We start from the raw sequence: 12,975 nt of genomic DNA, 5'->3' as shown, positions 1-12,975 counted from the left end.
TGATTTGAACCTGAGCCCCCCATGTGAGCTGAGATCACTTGCCGCCCACTGGTACTTCCTTTCCTTCCTAATGTGCCCAGCATCAGCTGTTTATTACAAGTCACCAACTCAGAAGAATCTAGAGACCTCAGAATCTAAGTACAGCCATACGGAAAGTCAAAGAACAGCTTATGGTTCTGAGAGTCTAGCAAGACTCCCTCCACCCCTCACAGACTCTGGAAATATTTATTTGCACCAAATAAAAGACATAATTCTTGGTGCAAGGAAAATAACAGGAAGTTAGGCAAGGTCCTGGCTCTCATGGGACTTATATTCTAGCAGCAGGGAGGTCATTAACAGGTAAGGAAACATTACATTTTGAAAATAATGAGCTATAAGAAAAGAAAGCAGGAAGATATGATTGCCTGTGGTAAGGGAAAGGAAGGTGAGAAGGAGAGAGATGGGTGTTTGTTCAATGATGATAAAACAGGCCTTGGGAAAATCCAGGAAGTGTTCCAGTCATAGGGAAAAGGAAGGATAGAGTCTTCTGAGCTAAAAATGAGAGGGCGTTTTTTGAGGAAAATTGAAAAACTTATACATATAGTTTTTAAAAAGCGATCAAAGAGGAGGTATAGTGGTTGAAATCAGGGAAGTAGGCAGAAGACAGAGCATTAAGATATTTGAGAGCTATATGAACTGTTTTTACTATCCATCCGTCTGTCCATCCAAATATGCTTTATATTAGACAAAGAGAATTCTTTTTTTTTTTCTTAATGAAAATGTGGTTCAACCCAGTGTATATCTGAAATTACAAAGTACCAAAATATAGAAGAATGCAATTACATACACAGAACCACACACACACACTTACTCACATAACTTTAGTGTGTGTGCATTTAATCACAATGTAGCCAGGCTTGGTTGCTTCTGCAATCCAGAAGGTAACCTTCACTTCCGTTGAGGTACTCTGTCTGCAGAGGGCCTGGAGCCACCACATGTGGGAGCCTGGGAGGGTCCACCCACCCTTACCTCCCTCTCTCCATAAATCCTCATTATCACCTTGTCAGCACTGGAGTCTCTTAACCTCTTCAGGGCCCAGGATGACAGGCAGGATCTGCTTATTAATTTTCCAATGCTCAATTTCATTGTGTCTGAAATACCAGACTCTATTTTTCTCATTCCAAGGCCCAATGCTAAGTACTCCAGTAAAAGCAGTGAGCAAACGCTATAGCACTGTCTGTACTTGTCAGCTTTGCTCTGTCTATATTCTTCAGCTTTCATATCCAAATTGGCCACATTACAATTTTACTTGGGAGATTAATTTTAAAATGTTTATTTTCCTCTGACCCAATTTTGTTTACAGTGTAGCTTTAAAAATATCAATAAATGCCTTATTGGATAAGAAGGTGCAAATAAATTCTTTCACAGGCTAAGTATAATGAGGATACATACAAAAGTAAAGTATTTTCACAAATGGTGGGCTTTTGTTTTTTGCATTGTTCTGCTACTTAGATTAGTCTAAGAACCACAAGAACTTGGTTAAAAAAAATCTTCTGATTTTTCTTTAGCTTCCAAACTCAGGCAAGTTTATTATCTTGCATCACAAAAGTGGTATTACTGAAATTAAAGAATTCTAGCTCCTATTTATTTGTGCATGTAAACTTTCTTGGTATGTTTCTGCAAAACCAGTTTCTCTGATAATAAATGCATTTAATTTTCCTTCTAACATGGTATGGATTGCTCCCTGGTGCTGTGTGTTGGCTGACAGCATCAACTTTTGCACATCCCTAATCAAATTTTGTCTAACAAAAAGCTGAACTAAGCATATTTGTTTTCCTATTTATAGCAGCATGCGCTTACATAACATATGAGCTAGTAAGATTTTTTTTTTTTAAACCGATCCAAATCTTCAAATGCATTCATTATGTTTAGTTTAAATAAAAGCTATGTTCTCCCATTAAAAAGAGTATTAAACACAATTGGAGACAGACAGAAGCATATTGCTTCTCTTCCAACCAGTATAATTGCTGTGTTCATCCACAGTAAAACAGAACAGTGGGCAGGAATTTATTGCTCCTGGGGAAAATTTGCCTCTCCACCCTCCCCATGTGCACGATCGCCCTGGCACGACTCGCCTCTCACGTGGCGCACAGTGTCTTTGGTAGCACTCGTAGAGTAATGAATTATTACAATGCAGCCGGCTGGGCTGGGGTGGGGGCGCACCATTGTGCTGCACAGAGGCAGCGATTTCGCCGTATCAATAATTCTGCCTGCCACTGGGAACCACTGTAGCTGAAACAGATGTTTCATGTTGATAAGTGGGGACTGGGAAAGGAATTTTTATCCCACTGTTCATTTTTCTCTATTTCCACTCCCTATACCTGGCAGCGGCTCCTCCAGTACAGCTGTCTCTTGCAAGCCAATCTGTTCAATCCAGGCTCCTAGGTCTCATTTCATAAATCAAACTCGGCCCCGGACAAGCCACCATCTCAGAGTACCCTTGCCGCTTTCCTCGGTGGAAATGCCACTGTCACAATGAGAGACTCTGGGCCAATTGTGCTTAGATTAGTGTATTGTCACAATTCATTAAAGAAAGACAGCTTGGACAGGGCTATTCTGTATTAACTGTTTTTGGTATCCTGCATTAACTGTTTCGGAGATGGAGAGTCACATATGTGGCATTTTGCACTAGGCATTCACCTTCAGAAGAAGCATTTGGGAGGAAGCCCAGAATTTCTGTGGGGAAGCAGTTTTCTGAGATTCCGGTGGGGTCAGGTATACTGCTCATGTTTGCAAAGCATTCCCTGGTCCTCTTTGACTGGATATAAAACTTTACAGGCTAAGCCTTGGGTCAGAGATGCTGGCTCAACTCTGGTTGTAACAGTTTAGTAGCTTGATGAGGATCAGGGAGATGTTAGTTAAGTTAACGAGGAAAAAAAATTACTCAAGTTCAAACTATTTTAACACATTTTAACACAGATGAATTTAAATGCAGTTTCAATTTATGTTAATAACTAAGTACATATCGTGTAGTAATTAAAACACCTACCATTTATTAAGTACCTATTATGGGCCAGGGATAGTGCTGATTTTTAACCATATGTTGCTTTACTTAATCTGCACATAATCTCTGGAGTGGGATTTGCTCTCTTCATTCCATAAAATAGGAAATTAGAGAGGTTCTGAGGCTGATGTAAAGCTTTAAAACCAGGACTAACAAGTTCTAAAGGTCTCATTTCTATCCATTTGTTAATTCGAATCCTCTGTGTGTATGTGTGTTTTAAAGATTGAGATAGGGTGAGAAAATTAAGATGATTGCTGTATTACCAAAGTTAGACATTAAATGGATATCAACTCTCCCCAAACTTTAGGTGTTCACTGCATAATTCATACATTATTCTGCTCTTGAAGATAGTCATAAGAAAACACTGAGAAATGGTTAGTGATAACAGTTCAGGCAAGAGGCACCTAGGAGAAGGTGAGGTAGGTTTTCCGATATCATGAAACACTGATAGTGGAAAGTGAAATATCAGTTCCAACTCATATATTTAGAATGGTATAAGAAATTAACACACTTTGGCCCAGGAGATGTGTGGATGGAGTTTTAAATGATAAACTGTCCAAATTGGAAAGAGGTGGAGTGTTTCAATCAATGCCAAACAAACAGAGAAACTAGGGCGAACAGCCACTGTGTATATTTGCGTATCTCTTCCAGGCTTTAGAGGTAGGGCACCCAGAGGAAGGGCTGAAGAGGACCATTCCGAATATTTTTCTGTCTCGTCTTAAGAGATCAGGTCAACAGATGACAAAGGGAATAGATGGTCCCTCAATTCTTAAAGTCTAAGAGATTAAAAAAAAAGAAAGAAAGAAAAAGAAAACTTGGCCAAAAGCAGAATTCAAACTGTTTATATTTTTTTCTCATTCCAGCTCAAATCACTTGTATTTCAGTATCAGCCATTCATCAACATTGTCAACAAGTGGTTTCGGGAAAACCAGCAGCAGCACTCCCATTGCTCAGCTTATCACTAGACCAACAGCTGAAGAGGTCCACCAACCCCAGGGAAGATTAAGTGTTTGACCAAGCATTATTATTTACAAGGACACCATTTAGCCACCGCGATTACCATGAACATAAGCACCAAGAAGAAGTCAGGCCAGACTGAACAGACTGCAGTCAGGAGCCCTAAAATGAAATGGCTTCTCTCCATGTTTCTTTCTGCTCCATTTGTGGTGTCCAGCCAAGGGGTGGTGTGGGCAGCCACCCCCTGGAGTAAGCAACGTCAAAGCCAAAATTCTCGTCCCCTGATCCAGGCAAGCAAAGTAGGAGGGCTTTGGAGCTTTGATCTCTGAAGACCTAGGATCAATTCTGCCTTTGCCACATTCTGGCTGCATGATTCTAAGTTAGTGACCCCTCCCTCCATGATTTTTCATGTGTAAAATGGGGATGATAAGACTAACCCTGCAGGGTTGCTGGGGACACAAAATGAATATACATTAAGTCCCCTTTACAATAGCTTTTGGTTATTTGCTACTGAGTTATTCTTGGTCCCTACCTCTGCCTTGGATAGAATTGCTTTGAAATAATTTGTGTTTAATTTGTTTCCACTCCTGGGATGTACACTCATTGACAGCAGAGACAACTTCGCTACTGTGCTTGTGTCCAATGTATCTGCCCAGAACTAGGACAAAGCCTGCTTAGTGTTTCCAGAGTGCATAAACAAATGAATGGCTTACATCTGTCTCTTATGATGAGGTCTCAGGACAATCCATCTGTTAATATTGGTATTATTTATTTACACTCTAAATTGGAAAATTTGGGGACATCTAAAGATGCTTTTGACTACTGTTACTAGTTCTACTCTTAACATTACTAGAATAAGCAGATGATATTGATGGAACCCTATATACCAGGACTTTGTGAAGTGCTTTATGTGTGTGATTTCCCTTGTGGTCCATTGGCTAAGAATCTGCCTTCCGATGCAGGGGACATGGGTTTGATCCCAGGTTGGGGAACTAGGATCGCACATGCTATGGGGCATCTAAGCTGCAACTACTGAGCCCTTGCCCTGCAATAAAGACACAGTGGAAGTGAAACAAACAAACAAAAGCCGTGCTTTGTGTATGGTAACTCTTCATTCTTTCCCCAACCCTGTAAGGTAGGTGTCATTATTACATACACTTTTCCAAGTGGGCATAGAGCAACTGAGCCTGTGATCCCTTGAATATCAATAAGGAAACATATGTATGATTCCATGTTCACACTGAGTCTGATAACACTGATATTGTGCCTGTTTTTCTAGGAACACACTTTCAGTACAATAACTTGCTTTAATATTTGCCCAAATGTTCATTTTATGTAAAATGAAAAATCTCAGTTCACTGAGATTTACCTAGCACCAGGTATTTTGGTTATAGATTAGGAAAAACAAGGAGTTTGTCTCCTATTTGCTGCTCAGAATAAATATAGTGTCTTCTCTGAATAAAATCACTGCAAACCGCATGACTGGAAGCAGTGGAAGTTGGAGAGCTGCAGCTTTTAGGAGAGAAATATGGTTTTGTTTATTTAGGGTCAGTAACCTACTTCTGGGTGAGTTCTTTCTCTACGTGAGGTGTAAGTTGGGATGCTTCTTTTAACTTGCATTTCTTTGAGGTGTGATTACTTCTGTTTTTATTTTAGATATTTGCTAAACGTAGTTTCTGATTTTTCTCCAGACATTTCATTAGTTTTATACTGAAACTTGATTGTCCCCAAATGTCTGATTTTTCTTCATTGAGAGCCTATTCATTTGTTACATATGAAAGTCACCAGTGTAATTTTTCACCATGGCAGAGTTCAGGACAATGTGTGTTTTTGTGTGTGTATGTACTTAGGTATGACTTTGAGACGAGTCTACTGCACACTGGATGTATAGAAATACTAAAAAAATACCATAAAACGCTTAATACTTTGATTATGGTTTGACTATGCTGTTAAAATTTGAGGCTGCCAGTATTTTCTTGCATAAGATTTCTTGAAACTACCTCATTTATCTACCACCATAATGCCAATCACTATGAATTGAGGAAACATAAAATGCTAGCTATTAATCATTTATTTGCCAATGAATATGCTAATATTTAATGCTATTTTAAGTAAGTCTTCTTGAACATAATGAATTAACTTACTGGGATAAAATGACAGATGTTTTGAGTAATCAAAAGACAGATTTTTTATCATAAAACATCACAAAAATGCATAAACCATACTTTAGAGGTCTTTTTTAAAACTTTTAAAAGTTAGACTTACTGCATATAATAAGCTTCTTAGTTCAAGTTAAAGGAGATATTCTTTTACTAGTATACTAGAAAATAATAGCAAGCAAAACATATTGTTTAAATTAGTGCTTTCCACCAGTTAAGATGTTTTTCAGAAGTACTGTACTATAATCCTTACCTGTTTTTATGACAAACAAAAATTATTTTATCAACAGAAGTTCATTGTAAACTTCCCACCATTATAATCCACCTGCTAAGAGATTTATACAAAGTCCTTTAAATGTTTTGAAGTAATATAAACATAGGACCCACATTATCTATTCACAATATGGTTCTCAAACTTTCAGAATCTAAAATAAAATAATATGAACATGCATCAGATCACATATGTAGAAGACCCTGGGTTAGTAGGACTTTACTGTAAGGGGCCAGGCCACCAATAATTTAGACTTTGTATCAGATGGCCTCACAGTTGAAACTTTTCAACTTTGCCTTTGTAGAGCCAGCAGCCATAAATACCTAAACAAGCAGGCTTTTCTTAGTAATCCTGATAAAACTCTACTGACAAAAAAAAATTTAGGTTTGGATTCGACATCCAGGTGAAAATTTCCTGACCACTGCTAGACTGGCATCACCAAGTCCACACAGAAATCACTCATTATTGCATGGGCACGCACTTTCTTGGGTTTCATTCTTTCAAAATGAGAACAGATGGAGAAATGTCATGTTATTGAAATGCCCTGACCATTTGAAAGACTTTCACAGCATTACAAACCTTATCATCTTTTTCTTGATCTAAATGGCCAAATTTCAAAGGTTGTCAAGCAGTGTGACCTTTTGCGCATTTGCAAAGTTTTATATACACAGCAACTTTATTTTCAGCCCAGAAAATATAATGTTTCCTAAATCATTCCTATATAAGCAAGTTGCACAACTCCAAACCAAGATACCTGAATAATCGGGGTAGGATTCTTGCACCTTCATAACCAGCCACTGATAAGCTCAACAGAGATGCTTCTACAGATAACAGGCCCCTGGCACTAAGAAGTTTAGAAGTGAGAGCATTCAATGAAATTTGACCATATTATGCAATTTCTCTTTTTACCCATCTAATAATTCCAAGACATAGGTAAATAATGCTATTTAAGAAAAATGCCTCAAGGATCTCATTTCTCTAATACAAATTAAGTTCTTTCAAAATCATTATTATTTTAGAAACTTAACTCACTCATTATAGATTAAATAAAACCAAGAAATGCTAGTAAAATAATTTTTCTAATAAAATTGGCAGATAAAGGTTGAACTTTCATAAAATCTATAGTATCAAGTGTTGGTAAGATCGAGGGAAATATTGGAGGGAAATTTCTTACTCTATTGACAGAAGCTTGAGGGATACAACTACTTTGTGGGCAAACTAGACAATATTTGGGGCTTCCCTGGTGGCTCAGATAGTAAAGAATCTGCCTGCAGGTTTAATCTCTGGGTCAGGATGATCCCCTGGCAAAGGGAATGGCCACTCACTCCAGTATTTTTGCCTGGGGAATTCCATGGACAGAGGAGACTGGTGGGCTACAGTCCAGGGTCACAAAGAGTCAGAAATGACTGAGTGACTTCCACTTTCAGACAATATTAAAATTAAAAATGGATATCCTTTTAACGTAGCAAATCCATTTCTAGTGATCAACCAATGGAGAGCCATTCACACCTATGTAAGGATGCTTATCATATCATGTTGTGTACCACAAGGTATTACAAATAATATGAACATTCATCATTAGTATATGGTTAAATAAATGATTCATTCAATATAATGCTATAAACATTTGAAAGGAAAGAAATCTAGTTACGTATTGACACACATGACCCCATCTCAGAAAACATCAGTGGGTGAAGAAAAGTAAAAAATGATAGAAATTTATAAAAATAGTCACCTACAGGGAAGTGAGTTAAGGGTTTGGGTTTCCACGTGTAGGACTTTGAGAGTGGAAGAATTGTTTAATAATATTCAGGGGTTTTTTTGAGAAGAATATGTTCTTTTCCATTATTTTCTCCTTTGGTATAACTAAATTTTTGCAACAAACATCTGAGGCCTAGAAAGTGTAAGAGATTGACCCAAGGACGTGTGTCAAGTAAATGGCAGAGAACGCATATGATTCTAGAGAAACTCACCAAATGATGCTCCAGCTGTGACCCTGCTCAGTAGCTATAACTCTCTCCCAAAGAAAACAGAATAATGTTCCTCCACTACCTTACCCATTTTCACAAGAAAATCACACAATCTCATTCTCAGAAGGTCAAAAAGAAAATTATTATACAGTAAAAAAAAACAAACAAAAAACAAAAAAACAGAACAAACTGTTCACTAGAGAAAGGCTTTCCACACCCTTTACCACTATAACATATGAAAGGTAGAAATCATTTTTCTCCTTCCTGTTTCTACCTGAGAAGAAGGGTTAAGACCATATCACAGAATTATTTATCAGTAAGAGCAATTTATTGGTTGATTTTTCTCATTAGGATTTGATAAAAAGGAACCTATAGAGCCCAGTTGATACATGTGTAGAAAAACAGCTGAAAAATTATATTTAAGGAAGTCCATAATAGAATGTAGAAAACATACAATAACATTTTATACTTATTTGGATGAGTGAGTTTCAAAAACATCCATGGAGTTGCACAGAAATTTCACTTCAAAAATGAAGAGTTGATTGAATACAAAGAATACAAAATTATTATTAAGCTTTGGTTACTGAAGAGACAGGTAACAGTCAGTTGCTAATGCTAAATTTCCTTAGAATATTACTTTCCCTCCTGCCTCTCCAGCCCCAACAAACACACAAAAGATAAACTCTGCCATAAACATTACTTTTTAGAATATGGTCAGCATTATAGCAAAAATTGCCTTTAGACTGTGCTTGGAAAGTGTTAATATTCAAATAAACATCAGGATATACTTAGGAAACCTAAAGGGTAATTAACTCTCCCTGAAAGAGAGCAGTCCTGGGAAGATGGTATGGGTGGATGAGCATGCAAGAATTTTCAAAGCAGGCAACTCTCCATTACCTTGAGGAGTGGGGTGATGAAAAAGATACATCCTGGGTCATTAGCTTGCTGGGCAATTGAGGGAAGGGGGGTTACAAACACCAGTTTGGAATATCCTTATGCTGGTTGGGTAAAGCTACCTGGAGGCTTCTATGTGATCAGGACTAATTACAATTGATCAACTAGATACAATCTAACTTTCCTGGTGGATCAGTGGTAAAGAACCTGTCTGCCAAGGGAGACATGGGTTTGATCCCTGGGTTGGGAAGATCCTCTGGATAAGAAAATAAAAACCCACTCCAGTATTCTTGATTGGAAATCCCATGGATAGAGGAGCCTGGTGGACTACCGTCCATGGGGTGGCAAATGAGTTAGATATGACTTAGTGACTAAAAATAAACAAAACAATATTACTATTGGCACAGACTCTTGATTGACTTGGGCACCTGGCTTCATATGTAAGCACACTGACACTAAAAAAGCTTAAAGAAGGAAGGAAAATGAAAGAGATGGAGAAAATAAAAAGCAGAAGAGGAAAGAAAAGAAAAAGGAGGAGGAATGGGAGAGAGGATGAAGAAGATACAGGAAGAAAATTTAAAAAGAGGGGAAAAGGGCTGCCCATAATTAATATTGCATAGGGTATCTTTTTCTTGTCAGGAGATTGAATAGTCATTACAATATTGAAGGGAAAATATTCTCGGCATATCCCCCCCCACACACATTTCCCCAGTAACTATAGCTATTACACATAAGTTTAATTTGGACACGAAAAATGAATACATGCTCAAGACCCATCATATCCTGCTCTGAGACTTATGACCATCATGGCACTCTTTGTTCCCAAGCCTGAATCATCCTTTTCATGCAGGGATCCTGAAAACCACTTCCAATAAGTTGCAATTGGCACCCTACATGAACACTGTTTGCCATCTCTTCATTAGGATCCCTGTCCTTGTTCTACATTTCACTTAGCCTTGAAGCTTTTATCTCAGGAAACTCATTGTATTATGGAAATGCTATTCAATAACACAAAAACATTTATTTTCATTAAATTGTTATAAGTAGAATGATCTCAATATATTATAGAAGAGACATGAAAACAGGACTGTGTTATCTAGAGTTATCTCATTAAAACAGGATCTGGTTATAACATATAAAGGGCTGGATAGACATTTTTAAAATAAAATCTATTTACTGCAAGTAAATTATGTCTGAAAACATCAGACAGTGGTAATTGGGTAAAGGTTAGAACTACCATGTAAAAGAGGACATATCTGCCAACCATAAGAGATGGTCAAAGGTATAAATTAAATTAAATAATGTCTTTAAACCATAACTGAATTAGAATTGGCAATTATGCATTACAGATAAAATGTTCTATCTTTTAAAATGTGGCCTTGGTAATGATTTAGAATCTTACTCTTTTCAAGAAAAATATAGGTGGTTAAGAATGCTTCATGACTCTCAAAGTGTTGAATATTCATGAAAGGCTACTGAATTCTTTGTGACTTAGGAAGGAGTAGCAAAGGATGAAGAAAGGTAACATTATTAATAATATTTCCACACATAGGGAACGTACCACATGCCAATCTTTTGAGTATTTATATACAGTTTATTATTCATTCATGCATGGACTCTAGGAAATTGGTATTATTATTCCAGTTTTCAGAGGGAGAAACCAGCCTAGAAATGTTAAGTAAGTTTCCTAATACCACAGTTAGCAGAGACAGGATTCAATCCAAAGTGTTTTCACCATTGGACGTAGTGCCTTAATGATTGCTGAATCACTGAATCACAGCTTAGAACGCAATACACGTGGATTTTTGTTTCTCAGTCACAAAAGCAGGTGAAGCACGTCTACAAAGCAAACCATCTCCCTTCTAAGTCTTCCTACTCACCACAGACAGGGATCCTGCGATTTGAGAGCTTCAGCTCACATTTGCAAACAAGTTTACAGGTACATCATTTCATCAAAATACAGTGTCTGTCCTACCCTCTCCATAAGGCTAACTTGATCCTCTCTGCCTCCTGTGAAAACGTTAGTACTGATTCTCCCATGTGGTACATGCAAAAAGCTTCACTTGGTTTCCTCATAATAATGTCTGGCATAATAGACCATGTTCAGGAGTCACTAAAAATATTTGTTCAAGCTTCATTTGATATGTTGATTGCATAGCTGCACACCTAGAATCTCACACTGGCTTATCATCTTTGTGAGCATATGTGTGGAAAACCTACTAGGCACTTAGATTTAAACCTGCAGAAGAGGGAAAGTAAGAGTCATTTCCAAAGGAGAAAACGTGAACAAAGGCACATAATATGAACACCTTAGGGATTCACAGAGGGAAAAATATGTAGCTCATTCTGGTTGTAGTTCAGATTCCCTGATGAAACTAAAAGTTGGGAAATAGATTGAAGGTAGACTAAATTAGCAGGTAGTTAGTAGTAAACTCCATTTTATACTGATGAATTTTGCACACTATATTATTCTGTTTATATTGCTTCTCCAGGGGATCTTCTCTTCTCCAGGGAATCTTCTATTCTCTCCTGTATATATCCCTTCTCCAGGGTTGGGAAGATACTTTCTCCAGGGGATCTTCCCGACCCAGGAATTGAATTGGGGTCTCCTGCATTCAGGCAGATTCTGTACCGGCTGAACTACCACGGAAGCCATATTATTCTCAGTTCAGTTCAGTCGCTCAGTCGTGTCTGACTCTTTGCAATCCCATAAACCATAGCACGCCAGGCCTCCTTGTCCATCACCAACTCCCAATGTCTACTCAAACTTTTGTCCATCGGGTCGGTTATACCATCCAACCATCTCATCCTCTGTTGTCCCCTTCTCCTCCTGCCCTCAATCTTTCCCAGTATCGGGGTCTTTTACAATGAGTCCGTTCTTCGCATCAGGTGGCCAAAGTATTGGAGTATCAGCTTCAGCATCAGTTCTTCCAATGAACATTCAGGATTGATTTCCTTTAGGATGGACAGGTTGGATCTCCTTGCAGTCCAAGGGACTCTCAAGAGTCTTCTCCAACACCACAGTTCAAAAGCATCAATTCTTCGGCTCTCAGCTTTCTTTATAGTCCAACTCTCACATCCATAACATGACCACTGGAAAAACCATAGCCTTGACTAGACTGACCTTTGTTGGCAAAGTAATGTCTCTGCTTTTTAATATGCTGTCTGGGTTAGTCATAACTTTTCCTCCAAGGAGTAAGTGTCTTTTAATTTCATGGCTGCAGTGATTTTGGAGCCCCCCCAAAATAAAGTCTGTCACTGTTTCCCCCTGTTTCCCCATCTATCTGCCATGAAGTGATGGACCAGATATCATGATCATAGTTTTCTGAATGTTGAGCTTTAAGCCAGCTTTTTCACTCTCCTCTTTCACTTTCATCAAGAGGCTCTTTAGTTCTTCTTTCCTTTATATTAATTAGCAATGATTGGTAATAGTAATTTGGGAGACACTGTGATAAACAGATGTCTTCTCTATTAGAACCCTGAGAACTTCATGTATTAAAGTTATAAAATATGGAGCATTCCCTAAATCTCTCTAATCATACAATCCTTTTATTTTCCCCCATGAAAAACTCATAAGGCACATATTAGGAAACAGTTCTGCCTAATGCAAAGCTGTTTAAAATGGCAGAGAAGCGATACAATAAGTGAGATACATATGGAAGATTAATCCAGGTTGTAGCA

Source organism: Bos mutus, chromosome 7 (assembly GCF_027580195.1).
Source record: "Bos mutus isolate GX-2022 chromosome 7, NWIPB_WYAK_1.1, whole genome shotgun sequence".
NCBI lineage: Eukaryota > Metazoa > Chordata > Mammalia > Artiodactyla > Bovidae > Bos > Bos mutus.
The sequence above is the reverse complement of the archived record's forward strand: the minus strand, read 5'-3'. Positions refer to the sequence as shown.